This window comes from Mesoplodon bidens, assembly GCF_964165515.1.
Source record: "Mesoplodon bidens genome assembly, chromosome: 8".
Classification (NCBI taxonomy): Eukaryota; Metazoa; Chordata; class Mammalia; order Artiodactyla; family Ziphiidae; genus Mesoplodon; species Mesoplodon bidens.
In genome coordinates, this window is record NC_138165.1 from 11,523,201 (window position 1) to 11,544,779 (window position 21,579).

Genomic DNA, 21,579 nt, shown 5'->3' on the forward strand with positions numbered 1-21,579 from the left:
AGCAAGAATGGAAATGTAATTTATTTTTTATTGCTGAGTTGGGCTTTTTCAAATAAATAATTTTTTCAAAGACATGCAGACATATCTTTAATAGATTTTTCTGACATTTTATTTGTTGAAAAATTTCCATGCCCTTGCATAATTTAAATTATTCAATGGAAAACAGTTTGGGGAATTGCTTCCAGTCACTTATTCAGCCCTTTGAATAAGCCATATTTATTACTTGAATTGATTATGTCGTCCATTTGGAGATTAGCTCAAATGAACGGGGATTAGGAGAGAACACATTTCAGATCGTTTTTCCTCCTGCAATCACACAGGGGCCCTTTGCTTCTCCAGAGCAGCTCAGAGTCTGGCCTTGCAGGCCCCTGGGGTCCTTGTGGAGAGGACCAGGAGAGGGAGGGCGTCATCGGGGGCGCCGTGTCACTGAACACACAACAGCTGCAGGCAGCAGAGCTTTGTTGAGTCACAAAACACAAGAAACCTGGAGATGGGTGATCACTGGCCCTGGTTCAGGGAATCGACAAAGCCCCAGGCCGACGTCTCAGGATGTTTTTTTTTTTTTTTTTTTTTGGCCTCTCCTGTTGCGGAGCACAGGCTCGGATGCGCAGGCTCAGCGGCCATGGCTCACGGGCCCAGCTGCTCCGCGGCATGTGGGATCTTCCCGGAGCAGGGCACAAACCCGTGTCCCCTGCATCGACAGGCAGACTCTCAACCACTGCGCCACCAGGGAAGCCCCCAGGATGTTTTTTAACCACAAACGGCTGCTGCAAATCAAGTCGTCACATCCATGAAGAAGAGTCCAAGGGGAAGGACCGCTTCTGCACAGTCTGGCTCTTTTAATTAGAAAATCACAACCTTTTCCAGAAGCATCCAGCTGGCGTCCACGTACCTCCACTACCACCCTTGGTCCAAGCTACCGTCTTATCACCCCCATGACGTTCTAGTTTCTCTCCCACCTTCTTCCTCTTGCCCCCTTCTGTCTTTTCTATAACCAGAGGGAGCACATTCAAGTGAAAATCAGATCATACCACAGCTCTGCCCTGAACTCCAGTAGCTTCCCCACACACTCCAGAGTAAAATCCAAACTCCTCAGAGGGGCTGAGAAGCCCACATGACCTGGCCACCTCCTTTCCTCTCTGACCTCCCCCCACTGCACAATCTTTGCCCACTGCTCCAGCCACACTGGCTCCTACTATTTTAATAAGGCCAGGCTTCCCCACCTTGGGGCCTTTGCACCTGCTGTTCCCTCTGCCTAGCATGCTGCTCCCTCTATAACTATACAGTTGGCTCCCCAACCTTCTGCAACCTTTGCTCATGTTTCAACTTTGTGGAGAGAACTTCCCTGACCACACTATTCATAATTCCAACTTCCCTTCCCCCATTCCCTTCCATGTTTTATTTTCCTGTTTTTGCATAGCATTATCTAACATATATACCTATTTATCTTTTTTCATCTGTCTCCCCCAGTGACTAGAACAGAGCCTGGCACATGGAAGCATGAAAGAATGAATGGGACAGAACTGGTTTGCAAGGCCTCTACTAGCAAGTATTTATATGGTACTCTGGCCTCTAGAGCAACAGCAAAAGCCTATCAGGAGAAAGGGGTCTAGGAATGACTTTGTTTTTTTTTTTGGCCACGCCACGCCGCTCGTGGGATCTTAGTTCCTAGTCCCCCGACCAGGGATCGAACCCAGGCCCTTGGCAGTGAAAGCACGAAGTCCTAACCACTGGACCTCCAGGGAATTCCCTAGGAATGACTTCTGAGTGGTCGACAAATAGTGAGCACCATATATATACACCAGCCCTTCTCCATTAAGACAAATTCCCAATCTACAACTACGTGTGAATGACCGTAGCAAAACTGATCAAATTAATTCTGGTTTTTCTTACTAAGTGAGGATTCCAAAGGTTAGTTAGTGTATTTAGGGGAAAAGAGAAAAAAAAATAAAAACAGGTCATAGGTCTTGATAGACGTAGTATGTGTCATTCATTCTTTAAATCCTCAGAACAGCCCCAGAGGAAAGCAGAGTTAGGAGACATTGGGTAATGTGTTCACAGACCCTCACAGGGGTGTAATGCTGGGGGTTTTAGCCTCCAGTGAAGGTGCTGGACACCCCATGGTGCAGACGCGCGCTGTCCAGCTGTAGTCGTCAGGCGCAGGTGGCTACGGAGCACTTGAAATGTGGCTGGTCCAACTTGCGATGCGGTGTCAGGGCAAATACAGTACATGCCAGATTTTGATGACTCAACAGGAAAAAAAATGTAAACTACCTCACTAATACCTTTTCATACTGATTACATGAAACTATTTTGGATATACTGGGTTGAACAAAATGTGTGATTAATTACACCTGTTTGTTTTTACTTTTTAATGTGGCTACCAGAAAACTTTAAAACACACTTGCGGCTCACGTTATATTTCTGTTGGACAGAATGGACAATTCATCACACTACGCTGTCATTATTTGTTTTATCTCTGTCTCACCCACCAGACCAGGAGCTCAAGGAGAACGGAAAGAGTGCCTTCCAATGCCCAGACAGAGGCTTTATGGTAAATATTCCACAAATGCCTGTTGAATGAATGAAGCTGTGACAAAAAAGAAAAAAGAAAAAAACTACAGCTATTTAATGATTCTGAAATAATTACACAATCACTTGGAATTATATGCTGTGAATTGCTATTGAATTGACCATTAATCTGTTGGGTGTGGAGATGAATTTCAATACATATGGTTGGTTTGTATGTACATATATTCTCACAGACATAGATAAAATCAATATTCCAAAAATACACCAAACCTTATGCATGTGAACCTGAGCTTACACATTTACCTTGTGGGTGAGTTAGGCAGGCTACTAACTTATAAAATGTTATAAGTGACTTTTGCCCTTTCTCAGAATTTGACTTGTGTAGTCAGCTCTTCCATCTACTTCCTTGCTACCCAGTGGCTGATCCAAGGGAGCATCACCTGGGAGCCTGTTAGAAATGCAACTTCTGGTTGCACCCCGAAGTTACTAAATCAGAACAAGAACTCTAGTCAATTGTATGCGCACAGAATTTGAGAGGCCTGAGCTATGTGTTTTTTCTTCTCAACTCTAAGGAAGAGGGCCACCTGGGAACTTGGCTATCATCCCTTTCCATTTTTCACACCTCTTTTTGCTACAAATGGTTGAACATTCACTCTGTGGAAGATGCTATCCTAGGCCCGGAGATCCAAGGATGAACTAGGCACACGGCTCTTGGTTCTGTGGTTTGTGTCTCCCGTTACTGAGCCCGTTACTCTTTGTGGGACAGCTGGATACACCAGGTACTAGAGCTCCAGTGAGCGCTACAGGAGGGCGAACTGGAGTGAGAGGGCAGAAACAGTAGAATGGCCCCTTGTCTGCAGTGAACCTGGAGACAGCTGCTTCACAATCTTGCATCTGAGCGTGTCCAAAGGAAAGGAAGCAGCCAACACTCTTCTTCTTTCCAAGAAAAAAACTTCCCCAGAATATGCCTGTTTCCATAGAGACCCAAGAACCTGCAAAGCCTCCATCAGCTTTCTGGTCCCCAGGCTCCGGTGCAAGCGACCTAATTCCCCTTTGCCTGGGTCTCTGGGATAGCGTGAGTTTTCTTACTCTGGGGAAATGCAGGGTATTTTAGTCACAGCTGCATGTTCCTGGGGAGCAAGATCAACTCAAACTCCATCTCAGCAGCAGCCCTCAGACACTCTGTGGCTGGTGAACTGCGCCGCAGTCTCAATGGACTCTCACCCAAACAATCAGGAAATTCAACTCCCAGATTTCTTTTCCGCTCTTTCTACAATTACAATTGCATCCACTTCATCAGTCAAATTTCTTGAGCACCTTTGTTGTTTACTATAAGGAATACAGAGATTGTCCTTCTTACCAAGAGAAATTGATGTCTAAACAAACAGCCGCTTAAAACTTTCCCATGGCTCCCGTTGGCTCATACATGGAAATTATTCCACAAACTCTTGGCCTGCCAGGCTCTGTGTCCTGGGCGGGCCCCTGGCTCACATCCCCTAGTTCTTGCCTGCTCTCCGCACTCCAGCCTCGCTGGAATGTTCTTCCCACCTCCCACCTCTGCCCCTCTTTTGACCTAGTAAACTCCTTTCATCCTTCAGATCACAGCTCAGGGAAAAAAAAAAAATGGGGACTTCCCTGGCGGTCCAGTGGTTAAGACTCTGCACTTCCAATGTAGGGGGTGTGGGCTCGATCCCTGGTCAGGGAACTCAGATCCCACAGGCCAAGCGGCCAAAAAAAAAAAAAAAAAAAAACCACCGCAGCTCAGAGATCACTTCTCCAGGGAACCTTCCAGGTGCCCAGCGGCCTCCATTATCTGGGTCCCTGTCCTGTGCCCATGGAGTCTTTCTCCTTCCTTACACTCTCTTCCCTCATCCCTTAGGGTGTGCGCCTCTTTCCTGACTGATTCAGACTTTATTCTATAGACTACAGGAATCTGAAAGTTTTCAAGCAAAGGAGAGATAAGATTAAAGCTAGGGGAAGATAAATTCAGCAGCTGTGGGTAGAGTATATTAAACAAAGGAAGACATTGCATGCACAGGGAAGAGACTGGAATGGTTATCTGTTAAATGCCAGGCCTGGGGGTGTTCTTAAAGTATTATCTTATTGGTTCTTCATCATATATCTATGAGGGAGGCTTTGTTGTCCCCATTCTTTAGTTGAAGAGACTGAGACCAAGAGAGGTTTAATAACTTGCCCAAGGCCACATAGCTGGAAGGCCCAGGCCTGCCTGGCTCCTCTAAGCACCTGCCTTCCAGGGAAGCTATTGTGAAAGTTCCTTTATAAGAAGGTAGTAGAAAGGAAAGAACTGACCTGACAGAGATTATACAGGAAAATCAACAGAATTTATTTATTTATTTATTTATTTATTTATTTATTTTGCGGTTCGCGGGCCTCTCACTGCCGTGGCCTCTCCCGTTGTGGAGCACAGGCTCCGGACGCGCAGGCTCAGCGGCCATGGCTCACGGGCCCAGCCGCTCCGCGGCATGGGGGATCCTCCCGGACCGGGGCACGAACCCGTGTCCCCTGCATCAGCAGGCGGACTCCCAACCACTGCGCCACCAGGGAAGCCCCAACAGAATTTATTGATGATTATGTGTGGGGACTGGAGTATGAGAGAGGAATTCATCCAAGATGACTGAAGTTCTCTGCGGGTCGCTAACTTCTGGAAGCATTTCTGACACGCCTCCCTTGTTCCCTTGGCACTTTGTGTATCCCCCTACTCTTGCAGCGGAACACTCTTTGTAGAGTTTTACAGTTCCCAGTCTGTTTGCCTGTCTACACCAACAAGGCCATGTCTGTGAGGTCCACTGCTGGACCCCTGCAGGGAAGCAGACAGCCTGAAAGTGCTCGGTGAAGACTTGCTACATGAATACAACGTGATAAATGAACAAAGGACTGGGCTATCCGGAGAGTGAGGTTGCCAACAACACATTCACAGAGGGAAGTGCCTGGAGCAAAACGCCAAGGATCAGCCAGCCAGGGCAGGCAGGGCAGCTCTCTGGGGCTCACCTGGCGTGTTTGCCTGCGAGGACCTTTGTGACTTAATCCCACTAAAGAACAGGACTTTACAGGGGAGAGTTAGGTGGCTGGATGGGGCAGGGCTGCAGCATCCAGCCTTAGAGGCGACAGAGCTCAGTACCTCCAAGGCTACATACAGAGCAAGAATATGCCCCAGCTGCAAACCTCAGGGTGCCTCTTGGTGATCTGTTCTTTGGTAGATTTGGCATTTGAAGAACAATCTATGCCACAACTTGTGAAACTTTAACAGCATGAAGGATTGGTTTCCCTTGAGAGTTTGCAAGGGTGCTCTTTGGAAAGAGAATCCACAGGTTGGCTCTTAAAATGGCATCTACCTCAAACTTTCTCTGTTCCCCATGTAGGGAAGGATCAGAGAGTCCCTTGGACCTGTGATCACAACTCCGTTCCCTCTGGAAGTTGCAAAATCTCTTCCTCACACTCCAGGGGAGTCTCAATATCTCCCCGACATCTTTCTGTGTCAACTGTAGACAACGTCTCCATTACCTCCTGAACAAACCATGGGTGGCAGTCACCTCCCTCTAATCTGCTTCCAGCATTTTCCCCCTCCTCACCTCCCTCTCCACGCTATTAGTAGGTAAGTTTTTCTAAACACTGGTCAGGACTCAGAGCAGAAAGCGCAGTGCCTTAAGCTGGCATTCAAGACCCTCCATGCTGTGCCGGTCACCACACTCCCTGGACTTACCTTCGCCTGATCCCTCTCTTCATGTTCACCGGCCATAGTCAAGCCAATTCCTAGATCCTCCCAAAACCTGTCCTCTGCTTTCCTGCCATACTGTCACTCCCAGCCCATAATGTCTTCTCTCCGAGGACCCTGTCAACATCCTGCTGGCCTTCCAGAAGTGGCTCAAATGCCACTTCCTCCCTGAAGCTGATGCCCACTGCCTCAGTGAAAACTAACCCTTTCCTTTGAATAGATTCCCATGGGACCTCCTTTTCATCACTTATGAAATTTTTCAGAAGATTGTCTGATATTGGAGCTAGTTCCATGAAAGTTAGTGAGGGTAGCCCCACTGCATGATGGTCTCATTTTTGTGTCATAAAGTTCGTTGGTAAATAGCAATCTGCTCACACTCTGCACATCAGTGTGTTGTTCTGGTGTTCTTTGCAACCTAAGTTTCTGTAGTTAGTGGCCCTAATTAAAACTATTAGCATATCAAAGGAATTTTTTAGAAAAACAACAATAATTACCTTTAAAATTTTCACAATTTGTTAACATTGTCAAGCTCAATAAACACTGTTTTTTTTCTGCTTACAAGTCTTTCAGGAAAAGCTTTGAAATCCCAAGTGAGTGGAAATAGAATGGATGACCATTTTTCAACTTTTTTCCTTTTCTTCTTTCTCCTTTCTCTAGTAAGAAAGAGAGTCCATAAAGGTTTTAAGGACAGCCAACTCAAAAACTCATCATCAATTGTTTCCTCCCTCTTGAATAATTCTCAGCTTGCAAGAATATGCTAGAATCTCCATATTTAACAATAATCTCCATATTTCTCTTAACCTAGTCCCCTCCTCCAGAAGTGGCACCAGCAAAACTTCTCAGAAAGAATTGTTCATATACATTCTATCTCTACTTTTTCATTGCCTAGTCTCTATTTTTAATTAAATTTATATTTATATGGTGTTATAAATATAAACTCATTGTGGGAAGTTAGAAAATACAGATAAGCTCTGAGAAAATTAAAAGTATCCATGTGGCAGATGGACCTAGAGATGATCATACTAAGTCACTTAGTAAGAGAAATACAAATACTGTATGATATCACTTATATGTGGAATCTAAAATATGACACAAATGAACCTGTCTATCAAACAGAAACAGACTCACAGAAATAAAGAACAGGCCTGTGGTTGCCAAGGGGGAGGAGGGGTGGGGGAGGGATAGACTGGGAGGTTGGGATGAGCAGATGCAAACTATTATATAGAGGATGGATAAACAACAAGGTCCTACTGTATAGCACAGGGAACTATATTCAGTGTCCTGTGATAACCCATAATGGAAAAGAATATGAAAAAGAATGTGTGTGTATATATATATATATATATATATATATGTATGTATATATATAACTGAATAATTTCACGATACTCAATTTTTAAAAAAAGGATGAGAAAAAGTATCCATGTGGGGAAACTGCTAAGCACATGGTAAACTGCATTTCCCAGCACCCCTTGCAGCTCAGGGGAACACTTACATTCCATTGGTGAGTGAGACACATCATTTCTTCTCACTAATGTAAATGGTAGTAATATGTTCTACTTATTGGCATGGGCCACAAAACCCCCATGTATACTCCTCTATGCTCTTTTCTCTTCCTGTAATATATAAAAGCTATGACCAAGTGGAATTTATCCCAGGGATGCAAGGTTGGTTTAACACTGGAAAACCAATTAATGTAATACATTATATATAGATAAAAACAAAACTTTCATGATCATCTCAAAGACACAGAAAAAACAGTTGACAAAATCCAACACTCTTTCAGGATAAAAACAGACAACAAACTAAGAACAGAAGGGAATTTCCTCAACCTGATAAAGGGCACCTATGAAGATCCCAGAGCTAACTTCCTACTTGCTGGTGAAAGACTGAAAGTTTTCCTGCTGAGATCAGGAACAAGACAAGGATGTCCATTCTTGCCCACTTCTATTCAACCTTGTACTGATGTTCTAGCCAGGGCAATTAGTCCATTTGAGACGCTATTTTTAAAAATACCACAGAAAGGGTGACTTAAACAACAAATATTTATTTTTCACAGTTCAGAAGGTTGGGAAGTCCAAGATTACGGAGTCAACAGACTGTCTGGTGAGCACAGCTTCCTGGTTCATAGACCAGTCTTTTCACTGTGTCCTCACACAGCAAAAAGGTCAAGGGGTCTCTCTACAGCCTGTTCTATAAGGGCACTAATTCCATTCAGGAGGGCTCTGCCCTCATAACTTGATCACCTATGAAAGGCCACACCTCCTAATACTATCACATTGGGGATTAGGACTTAAACATATGAATTTTAGGGAGACACAAATATTTAGTTTGTAAATAGCAATTAGTGAAGAAAAAGAAATAAAAGGAAACCAGATTGTAAAGAAGAAGTAAAATTATCTCTATTCACAGATGACATGACCGTGTACATAGAAAATTCTAATGAATCCAACAAAAGCCTAGTAAAACTAATAAATGAGTTTGGCAAAGTTATAGGATACAAGATAAGTTACACAAAAATCAATAGTATTTTATACACTTGCAATAAATTATCCAAAAATAAATTTATGAAAACAATTCAATTCACAATAGCATTAAGAAGAATAAAATACTTACAAATAAATTAACAAAGAAGTACAAAATTTATATGCTGAAAGCTACAAAACATTATCAAAAGAAATTAAAGAAGAGCTAAACAAATGGATAAATATGCCATGTTTATGGATCAGAAGACAATATTAAGATGGTAATAATCCCCAAACTGATCTGCAGATTCAAAGCAATATCTATTCAGAATCCTAGCTGACTTCTTTGTAGAAACTGACAAGCCAATTCTAAATCCATATTGAATTGCAAGGGACCCAGAATAGCCAATACAATCCAGAAAAAGGAGGACAAATGGGAGGAGTCACACTTTCCAGTTTGATAATTACCACAAAGCAATGTTAATCAAAATGTGGTACTGACATATCAATGGGCATTTAAATCAATGGAATAGAATTCAGAGTCCAGAAGTAAATCCACACATCAATGGTCAATCAATTTTCCACAAGAGTGTCAACAGCATTCAAGGGAGAAAGAATAGTCTTTTCAACAAATGGCAGTGAGACAACTGATTAGCCACATTCAAAAGGATTAAACTAAAACTTTACCTCATACCATATTCAAAACAAACAAAAAGTGAATCGAAGACCAAAATGTAAGAAGTAAAACTATAAAACTCTTAGAAGAAAACATAGAGGTAAACCTTCATGACTTGAGATTTGGCAAAGGATTCTTAGATGTGACACCAAAAGCACAAGCAAAAAGAGAAAAAATAGACAAATTGGACTTCATCAAAATTAAAACCTTTTTGGGACTTCCCTCGTGGCCCAGTGGTAAAGGATCCGCCTTCCAACGCAGGGGATGCGGGTTTGATCCCTGATCAGGGACCCCACATGCCGTGGGGCAACTAAGCCCGTGCACCACAACTACCGAGCCCACGCATCACAACTACTGAGACTGCGCGCCTCAACGAGAGAGCCCATGTGCCACAAACTGCAGAGCCCACGTGCTCTGGAGCTCCCGCACCACGGCTAGAGAGAGAAAACCGGCCTACCAGAACTAGAAAGAAAGCTGCGCGCTGCAATGAAGAGCCTGCACGCCACAACAAAGATCCCACATGCTGCACCGAAGACCTGACACAGCCAAAGAAATAAATTAAATAAATTAAATTAAAACCTTTTGTGCTTCAAAGGACACCATCAAGAAAATAAAAAAGACAATCCACAGAATGGGAGAAAATATTTTCAAATCATATATCTGATAAGGGACTTGTATCTGGAATATATAAAGAACGTTTACTTATAAAGAATTCAATAGTATCAAGACAAAAACTCAGTTTACAAATAGGCAGAGGCTCTGAATAAGCGTTTTCCCAAGGCAGATATGCAAACGGCCAGTAAGAACTTGCAAAGATACGTGGCATCACTAGTCATCAGGGAAATGCAAATCAAAACCCCAATAAGATACCTATTCACACCCATAGGATGACTATAATCAAGTGTCATATAACAAAAAGTGTTGGTTAGGAAGTGGAGAAAATGGGACCTTCATACAAAGCTGGTGGGAATTTAAAATGGTGCGGCCACTTTGGTAAACAATCTGGTAATTCCTCAAATAATCAAATATAGAGTTACAGTATAACCCACCAACTCTACTTCTAGGTATATACCCAAGAGAAATTAAAACATACGTCCATATGAAAACTTATACGTGAATGTTTATAGCAACATTATAATAGGCAAAGTCAGAAACAACCCAAACATCCATCAAATAATGAATTAACAACATGTGGTTTAGCCATACAATGGAATATTATTCAGCCATAAAAGGGAATGAAGTGCTGATGAATTCCACAACGTGAACAAACCTCAAAAACATTATGCTAAGGGAAAGAAGGCAGTCACAAATGACCACAAATGCCATTATTTCATTCATATGAAATGTCCAGGATAGGGAAATCTACAGAGTCAGAAAGCAGATCAGTGGTTGCTTATGGTTGGGAGCTTGGCAATGGAGGGATAGAAGGGTGATAGCCAAAGAGTATGGGGTTACTTTCTGAGGAGATGAAAATGCTTAAAACTTACTATGGTGATGGTTGTACATATCTGTGAACACACTAAAAAAGGTTGAATCGTACATTTTAAATAACCGTATTGTATATGAATTATATTTAATAAAGCTGCTTAAAAATATTTGAGCCATGGCTATTGGGGTCTACTTGTTACAACAGTTCAGCCTATCCTAACGAACACAACCCATAATCTCACAATCCATTTATATGCTTATTTTGATATATATCCTCCATACTTTGTTTTGCATAAATATAATTTTTTTAAAAACAACATTCTTTTTTTTTTAATGTTGACAATTGCATATAACAATGAATACCAATTTTTTTTTTTTTCGGTACGCAGGCCTCTCACTGCTGTGGCCTCTCCTGTCGTGGAGCACAGGCTCCAGACGTGCAGGCTCAGTGGCCATGGCTCACGGGCCCAGCCGCTCCATGGTATGTGGGATCTTCCCCGACCGGGGCATGAACCCACGTCCCCTGCATTGGCAGGTGGACTCTCAACCACTGAGCCACCAGGGAAGCCCTCTTACAGTTTTAAATCTTGAGTTGACCAACAGTTGAGGTTCCTTTGTCTTTCAATTTTAATTTTACCATAGCATATCAATTTTTAACTTTTTTCTTTTTTTCTTTTTGTTGTTGTCATGTTTTACGATCAGAAAGATTTCCTTAACTTTAATACCAATCTCTCTAGCATATTTTTAAATTTATTTTTATTGGAGTATAGTTGATTTACAATGTTGTGTAGTTTCTGCTGTTAGTTTCTGTTGTGTTAGCAAAGTCAATCAGTTATACATATACATATGTCCACTCTTTTTTAGATTCTTTTCCCACATAGGTCATTACAGAGTACTGAGAAGAGTTCCCTGTGCTATATACAGTAGGTTCTAGTTAGTTATCTACTTTATATATTGTAGTATGTTTATGTAAATTTCCAACCTTCTATCTTTTTCCTCTAAATGTTCCTTTTTATAGTACCCTATTCTTTTTCATGAACATAAAATCTTCTCTTATGCCTCTGAAGATATTAATTACAGGGTTCTTTTTTAGTGTTGGTCTGACCTCCACATTGTCTGCTTTCTCTGGTTTCTTTTCTCCTTCCCTCTCGCCCCCCAGTTTGTTCACTTTCTTCTCTGTCTTTCATCGTAGAGGGTTATTTTAAATATATGTTTTTCACTGGCTTTTTGTGCTTTTTTAAAAGTGAGGCACTCATGACTGGAAACTATTTGTGTGTGGGTGCAGTGTGCTAACTGGTGAGCACACTGTACAGTCAGAGAGTGGGGACCAGACTCCTTTGTTGTGGCTCCTCAAATGTCAGTGTCAGGAGTTATTTTATCTCACCCTAGACGGTGTCTCCAGGCAGAAGTCTAGTGCAGGCTAGACGCCTCCTAGCCTGCACTCTTAGGTATGGCTGCCCGCATTCTGGTTGCTGGCAAAGGCAAGGGGGCTAGAGGTAACCCCGCTCAGGATGTAGAGTGTCCCTTGATCCCCTTTTTATCCCCTCGCCTTACTTCTATCCTTAGCTGTGTGGCCATCTGCAAGCCCAGAGCTGCTCCATTTCAGTCTCTTCCCAGCGCACCTCTGTCTGTTCAACCCACTCCAATCAGTTCTCCATCCTGATCTCTGCCCTGAAGCTTCTCTTGTCCAGGTCCTCGATGGCCTCCATCTTGCTAAATTCAAAAGCTGTTTTTCTGTCCTCATCTTACTCATCCTCTCAGAAGAATTCAACACCGTTTAGTATTCAGTCTTCCTAGGAATCCCTTGTGTATTCCGTGACAAGAGGTCTCTCCACTCCCTTCCCTTCAACAGAATTCCCTTCTCTGATTCACTTCCCACAACCTTTTACAAATGTAACACAGACATGCCACTCCCCTGCCTAAGCACAGTGAAGCACCTCATCACACTTCAAATGCATCCAGTTTCCTTAACATGACCCCAAAGTCTCCATGTCATCTCTCTCCACCTTCCCCTTCAGCTCATCTCTGACCACCCTCTGTGCACTGACTCTGGCCCAGCCAACCTGGCCGTCTTCCTGTGCCTGAAACACACCCAAATTGGTCCCCTGAAGGAGTTTTGCACTTCGGTTCTTCTCCATTAAACACCCTGCTGTTCGATCTTCCCAAAGCCGGCCCCTTCTCCTTATCCAGCCTTCAACTCAGACATCACCTGTTCACCCAACCCAGTGATGTGTTCCCACCACCATGACCTCTGCTACACTTACTGCATCAGTCAGTTCTATTTCACCATGACATTTAAAACTGTGTGACCTGCAATGAGGAGAGGGATGGCGGGAGGGACAAATTAGGAGCATGGGATTAACAGATACAATTTACTATACACAAAAAAGGGTTTACTGTAGAGCACAGGGAATTAATTATACCCAACAGCTTATAATAACTTTTAATGGAATATAATCTGCAAAAAAGTTGAATCATTATGCTATACACCTGAAACTAACACAATACTGTAAACCAACTATACTTCAATAAAATAAAATTATGTGATATTATCTTGGTTACTTCTTATACACTTTCTCTCTGAATCCCCTACAAGAATGGAAGCTCCACGTGGACAGAAGTATTGCCTGTTTTGCCCACAAGTGCCATCAAGCGGCGCCCGGCACACGGTGGATCCTTGGTAAGTGTTCACTGCGTGAACACATGAAGTGGTTACACATGTGGTGAGCTCTCTGTGGGAAATCACTGTAATGCAGCACAAGAAGGATCCATTTGCAGCTCAGTCTGCCACCTACATGGATCGCTTCCCAACAGAACAGATTAAAAATGCTTCTTGACCACCATGGTCCCCAAAACTACTTATCACCACACAGAGCACAGAACTTCTACCCAGAAAGGCAGAGGACACACCTCACAGAGCCACTTCTCATCAGCAGAAAAGCAGGCACCTAGCAAGCAGTAAAAATCTCCCACAGAAATTAGTTAAGAAAAATTCAATGCCTTGAGACAGAACTTTGGACAAGTACACAAGTAAATACTAAGAATTTAGCACAAATCACTGCAGTATGTGGATAAGCAGAAAAACATCCAAAATAGTCTAAAAGAGACTGCTCTCTTGTTCCCACTGCTTATGGGCTCTAGTTACTTCCTTGGTGTGAAAGAACTAAAAGTTGGCATCAGAATTTTCTGTAAATCTTTTAGTTTACACTTATATAAATGTGCATGGTAAACTGTATATGGGTCTCCAAAACAATGGTGAGGAATTAGTCACGCTCAACCAATTCTGACTTAAAGAATATTTCTTGATATTTCATACATGTAGCATACAAACGTGTGGACACTCCTGTACTTTCTTTAAAGTGTGAACACTTTTTGACCCTAAAATTCTACTTTAAGGAAGTTAACCAAAGGAACTAATTAAGAATGTGAGTTAATTTGGGGCTATAAGGACAGTCATTACAATATCATTTATAATAGCAACCTAAATGTCCAACAGTACGAGAATGGTTAGAGCCATCTAAAAAATTATTCCGTGGAGAAATATTTATTGGCCTCGAATGATTTCTCTAGGTTGAAAAAAGCAGGTTACAAAATAATATGATCCCATTGTATTTATACGAGACATATATATACACATATATATACATCTACTATACATGGAGAGAGAGAGGAAGAATATAAATACCAAAATGAAATTTTAAAAGCAGTTTCTCTAGATAATAATAATATGGGAGATTTTTTAATATTTGTTTCATTTTTTTTATCCTAATCTAAATTTTCTGTTTTTCGTATAACGAATAGCTGCTACCATTGCAATATGAAAGAAAAAAGCCATAGAATTTTAATCAAAACTTTGTCGGTGATCAGAATGGGCACAATCAAGTAGGAAATACGCTTTACAGTGGTTCTTAATCAGTTTATCCCACCTGAAAGAGCCACCCATAATGCACACATGGACGACAACACAAGCCTTTAAGCCTAAAATAAACTGATAGAGCCCAGCAGACACCTGCGATTTAGATCTCTCTAGACACAGCTGGAGGACCACTTCTTCCTTCCTAAATCTGTCTAATCCTGTAACCTTCATGAAGCTACTACCCCAAGCTCCTCCCTTTAGCCCTCTCATCAGCGTTTTTATTCCTCTTCTTTGGCTCCTTGTCTTCGCCTGGGCTGTCATCACAAAATACCCCAGACTGGGTGGCTTAAACAGCAGAAGTTTATTTCTCACAGTTCTGGAGGTGGGATGTCCAAGAAAGATACAGGCTGATTCAGCGCCTGGTGAGAGCGCTCTTCCTGGCTTCCAGACGGCACCTTCTCTGCGCGTCTTCCATGGCCTTTTCTTGGCGTGAGCGCGCGGGGGCCGGGGGGAGAGCTCTGTCTCTTTGTACAAGGCCACTTAATGCCATCGTGAGGAGCCCACCCTCGTGGCCTCATCCAACAGCAATTGATTCCCAAAGGCCCCTTCTTTAAACACCAGCACAGTGAGGGTTAGGCTTTCAACACACGGATTTGGGGGGCGGGGGGACACAAACATTCAGTCCATAGCACTCCTCTTCTCATTAAATATGAGTGTTTTCCAGGCTCTGTCCTGATGTCCTACACATTCTCCATCATTCACATGCATCGGTGGTTTCCACCCCGTCTTTTTTTTAAATCTCAAATATGACCCAAACTCCAACCCCAGACCCAAATCTTCCCTGAGTCCCACAAACGGCTCAAACTCAAATGTCCTGAAGTTTATACCCTTCTCCAATCTCACTTTAGGATAAAGAAAAACAAAACACATATGAAAAGGGGGAAATTGCTCAATCCAGGATCTTAAGACCCAGACCTTAGCATGAGGGGTGTGACTGGCCTCGTGTGGAACTAGCAGTGGTCCCAGGTGCTGATGTGTCAGGGCCATGAAATCCCCGGCCCTTGGCCTCTCTGAGCTGGCAGACATCTCACTAAGTGGACTGCCAAAACATCCAAACTATGGGACACCTCTAGAAACAAAGAGAGCACCTCATGTCACAAATGGCATATCACCTGTCTTCTTGAGGTTTCACGAGCCAATCAAAGTAAAAGCAACCTTGGAACGAGTTAACATCGTGCTTCTCACCAGACGTGGCCTAATTCACATTAGCCCTGGAAATTTCTAGAACATACGCCAAATTTCCTTTTTCCTTTTTATACTTGTTTTATAATTACTGAATAAATGCTTTTATTTAAAAATTGAAAAAAAAAAAAAAAAAAAAACCCGCTCCATTTCAGTCTCTTCTCAGGGCATCTTTGTCTGTTCACTCCTCTTAGCAGCCCTCTTAGCAGCCCATGCTCTAGCCATTTCTCTCCCAGGTTAGGGCTCAGCTTCTAGGTTTCTCCATCACTCAAATCGGAACGGTCTTTGCAACATGCAGATCTAGTGCACTTCGCCCACTGAAAATCCTGGGATGGCTTCCCCTTATCCCCGGCATAGGATCCTCTAGGACCTGGCTCCTGCCTGCTGCCCACACCTCCACGCTTCGGTCTCGCTCACTCTTGCTGAACCTGCTGTTTCTGAGCAAGCCACGTTCTGTCACCTCCACTCCCTTGCACGCGCATTTACTCACACCTTGCTTCCTGTTCCCAACTTCCCAGCTCCTCTCCTACCTGAGAACTTCCCTGGGAACCCTCCCCTGCGCAACCCACCGAGATTTTCGAGCTGCCTTCTACTTGCTCCTGGTTGTACCTCAGAGAGCCTCAGGGTAGCCAGACCCTGCCGTATTTTGTACTAAATGCCGACCTCTCTCGCCACTGTATTGCGAGCGCCCAGAAAACAGTCATGGGGTCTTTTCACCTTTCTTCTCACATGCGATTTTGGGCTTAGACATAAATGATCAAGAAATATTTTTGAATGAGTTGATGAATAAAATAATGAGCAAACCAAAGAATGACTAAATGGCACCAATGACCTCTAAGATTAAAATATCCTTCAGAAGTGCTGAGGAATCCTTGTGGCCTTGGATATGAAACATTGGAATTGGGGGAATAAAAAGACTACAGGAGTTATTTGTGTTACACGGGCGTCAGGAGAGTCAGGGTAATCTGATGTCGAAAAGATGTGAGATGTTGGCCTGAAGAGCTTTGCAAGATTCTCTACAATTTGATTTGGTGATTTTTCTACAGCCGTTGAGAAGGAGACACTGCAGCTCAGACCGACTGTTTTTTAGAAAATAAACTTCAAAAGATAACCAAGGGAAAACAAATCCCACTGAAAGCAACATTCTGTTAATCAGAGACTCTGAGGTGTGACCTGCCCAGGCAGGCTCTTCTGCCATTTTATATTTCCTCTTTAATCTATCCCTGGATGCTACAGTTTTCAACTCGCAGAGATTTAAGAGACACTTTGATTAACAGACTTGATCACTTCTGCTCATGTTTATTTAACCAAGGTGTTCTCCTCTGCGTTTCACATTTCACACCCCCATAGCACCATTCCCCACCCCCATAGCACCATTCCCCTTTTATTACAGAAACTGAAGAATGTGATGGCCTGCCAGACAGCAGAGTAATTTATGAAAAATATATTTTTAAAAGGAGAGTGTATTAAAGCTTGAAAAGAACTCTGAGCCTGTTGCTATTTTAATTTTAAATAGTCTATGCAAATAATTAAATGTCAGCTCATACTGACGCCATCAAATTTAGGAGAGTATATGGTATACAACCCCAGAGTCCTAGGAAATATTAAATCAGATTTACCAGGGCACTGCTTCATATCTTGTTTTTGACATGAAACAACAGTATGAATGGGGTGAAAAAGGAACCAACTTCCAAAAACCTCTACCTGCTATAAATGTTTCCATACGTACCACTATTCTTTAAAAAGAGATGAAAAGAAACAGAGATGAATTCCAAATATATTTAAGCACTAAATCTCTCTTTGGTCTTTTATTTTTCTCAAGTCTCTCCTTCCTCACACTAGCCAATTTCAGATATTGACTTCCAGGAGAGGACGGATGAGAAAAGCCAGTATTCAGTGATAATAAGGTAATGAATGCTGCTCACCCTACTTTAGGACAGTTTAGTTTGGATATTTACCTGAACTTTGCTCATGGCTTTGCACACCTGGGTCTCAATCAGTCACACTAATGTGCACTGTGTACTGTGTACTATGTAGTGTGTCTCTGGTGCAGCTATTCTAGATCAGCAGGAAAGGAAAATCCCTTCAAAATGACATTGAAGGACTTCCCTGGTGGCACAGTGGTTAAGAATCTGCCTGCCAATGCAGGGGACATGGCTTCGAGCACTGGTCTGGGAAGATCCCACACGCCACGGAGCAACTAAGCCCGTGCACCACAACTACTGAACCCAGATGCCACAACTACTGAAGTCTGCCTGCCTAGAGCCCATGCTCCACGACAAGAGAAGCCACTGCATTGAGAAGCCCATGCACCGCAACGAAGAGTAGCCCCCACTCGCGGCAACTAGAGAAAGCCCGCGCACAACAACGAAGACCCAACACAGCCATAAATAAATAAATAAATAAATTTTAAAATTCTCACTAAATAAAGTGACATTGAAAAAACACAATGGTCAGTGAATATTTATTGTGTGAAGAATTGTGCTACATCATAGATGCTCCATGATGAATATGACACTATTACACTTTTGAGAAAAGGGGATAACAGCAGAAAATGTGCCTTCTCCTTTTAAATTCTTAATTAGTGATTAAGATAAATTCCTATTTCCAGAGTACCTAATAACTGGTCATCAGGAGATGGACTAGAATCAAGCTGAATGTCAGAAGGAAACCAGCTTTTTTTTTTTTAATTTATTTATTTATTTATTTTTGGCTGTGTTGGGTCTTCGTTTCTTTTTTTTTTTTTTTTTTTTTTTTTTTTGGTTTTTTTGCGGTACGTGGGCCTCTTATTGTTGTGGCCTCTCCCGTTGTGGAGCACAGGCTCCGGACGCGCAGGCCCAGTGACCATGGCTCACAGGCCCAGCCGCTCCGCGGCACGTGGGATCTTCCCGGACCGGGGCACGAACCCGTGTCCCCTGCATCGGCAGGCAGACTCTCAACCACTGCGCTACCAGGGAAGCCCAGGTCTTCGTTTCTGTGCGAGGGCTTTCTCTAGTTGCAGCAAGAGGCGGCCACTCTTCATCGCGGTGCGCGGGCCTCTCACTATCGCGACCTCTCTTGTTGCGGAGCACAGGCTCCAGACGCGCAGGCTCAGTAGTTGTGGCTCACGGGCCTAGTTGCTCCACGCATGTGGGATCTTCCCAGACCAGGGCTCGAACCCATTTCCCCTGCATTGGCAGGCAGATTCTCAACCACTGCGCCACCAGGGAAGCCCAGGAAACCAGTTTTGCATCCAGAATTGGTTGGCTATTAACAACCAATCCTGTGATGACAAAAGCTTAGCACTGACATCCACGTCCCATGGCAGACATCACTAATCAATTAACGGCACTTGGCCATCCCTTCCACAGATACGTACTGGGTGTTTCCTACATGTCAGGACTCTAACTGGCACAGCAGACACTGCCGTGAACAAGGTAAACACAGTCCCTGCCCTCCTGGAGCTTACATTCTACTGGGAGAAGAAGGCAATACACAAGAAAGGGTATTTCAGATAATGAGAGGTGAGAGGAAGACAATTAAGCAAGGAAAGGAAATGGAGTGTCTGAGAAGAGGGAGGAGGAAAGGTACTTTAGCTGGGGTGGTCAAGTCCTCTTGGTAGAGGTCACATTTGGGGAGAAACTTGACCAGTGACAGAGGCCCAGCCTGACTGACTCCTCAACACAGGTCTCCTGGCAGCCATTACCAGCCAACTGCCGATTGGCTGTGCTATGGATGAACCCTGTACAAGGCACGCTGTGGAATGCAGAAAAGTCCAAGGTAAAAACCATTCAGTGGAGCTGGGGGAACACATTTAATGACCTCCAACAGCACAAGATTCTGAAATACAGAGTGGAAGGAAGACTTGGAAAACTTGGATTCTCGTCTTCCTTTCAACCTTTTCGATTCTCAGTTTCTTCATGAGTAAAATAAGAGGGTTGAACCCAATGGTCTATAAAATTCCTTTTAGACCCTATGGTCAATAATTCTAACTAAAAAGCAAAGTAGGGTTTTAGGCAATTAGAGAGATTAGCTAGATTAAGGAGAGAAGTCTTTTGTAAATGGGGTCATTTGAACAGTCAGAGGGAAAAAAAAAATGTAGCCACAGCTTCTTGGCGTCTTCTTGGTAATCTCAGAAAGAGCCACAATCAGCCCCTGGTTTTGCAAACAGCTTCAACTGCCACAATGCAAAGCAGTGTTCACCTTAATCTCTAGATGAAAACTAACTGGTGTGGTCTTCTCAGCCATACACATGTTCAAAATCACCATCATCCCAGTCATCTAGTCATCTCGAACACAAAGGGCTACACAAAGGCAAATCACCTTGTTGTGGAATAAAGAGGCAAGAGTTACTAGAGATTCATCTAGAAGAATCCACCTTTTACTGCTGCCTGCCAACAGGAGAGCCAGAGCTTTCAGAAGTGACACACAGGAGAATTATAGGTTTGCATGGTAATGATGGGTCTGGATCAAGACTCGTAGATTTGTTTCTAAAATTCCTGATCTTCCTTCACAATAGCATTAAAAATAGATCCCAAGTGCATGACAATGTCCCCCTTTTTACAGGCAGGAGTTCAAGTTTGGGTCATACAAATATTTGTATGTTACAGTGATATGGTGTTTTTAGATGATAAATGATTGAAATTCACTTTGCGGGTACAAAGCGCTTCATAAATACTTAATCTCCAGAGAGACTTCAACTTAGAGTGTCTGACTCCACTTGGACTTCTTGTCCAAGTCACACAGGATCCCTCTCTATTTGTACACAGTTTGTGTCCCCAGCTGCTGATGGATGCTGACTTGGATCTGGCCACCCTGGCAGACTGAGACATCCAGAACAAGCCAGGAATGGTCTTTTGAGTGACTTACGATCCACAAATAGCCCCACCAACTCACTGTTTCTCTACTTTTCCATGCTCTGGAGCAAAGATGAAACTGTCTCTGTGACCCATCCTGGACCACAGGGATGGATGGTTTCATGGGAGGATATTCTCTCCAGAGAAGAGCTCATGCTACCACTCCAGCACTTTGGACGCATGAACTGTTCATCAGCCAAGTGACAGCTCCCACACACCCCAGCCAGGAGCTAAACAGAATGACCAAGGGCTCGTGTTCCCTGGGAACATACCAGAAAGGGCAGTGCAGATACCATCTCCTCCACTGTCCCCCCTAAAGCAACAGTTCTGAAGACACTCACTCAACACAGCTTTGGTCTACACTCCAGAGAGCCTTTAGGGCCAGATTGGAGTGTTCCCAGCCAGAGATTCATGGTTAGTAATAAAGCACAGCAGTGATATCATCTTCTTCCTAGTCCTCAATCTTCTAATTTGTAAAATGAAGGTTTGCATCTGTCTTTTATGGCTTTCACATTGTGGAAAATTGGTGGATAAGCCTAAGTTCAAATCCCATCTCCGGCACTTACTGTTTGTGTGACCTGGTTTTCATTTACTTGTCTGTGTAATAAAATAATATTTGCTTCACAAGGTAATGGTAAGAAACAAATTAATTAAGCATATGAGTGCACTTGTTAAACCACAGTGAGCTGTTTCACATGATATACACAGTGAGAGTCCTCTTCCATCACCATCCAGCACAGTTCCCTCCCCATGGAGATGCTCACTCAACACTGGACTGATTACTTATTGGATTTAAGCTGACAATAAACTTG

General features: G+C 43.1%; 1 long non-coding RNA gene across 1 annotated transcript in view; it reads right to left on the reverse strand.

Annotated features, from left to right (window-relative positions):
- The window catches only part of LOC308621567, a 44,336-nt gene that overhangs the window by 16,668 nt on the left and 6,089 nt on the right, over positions 1–21,579 (reverse strand). The window lies entirely within an intron of this gene.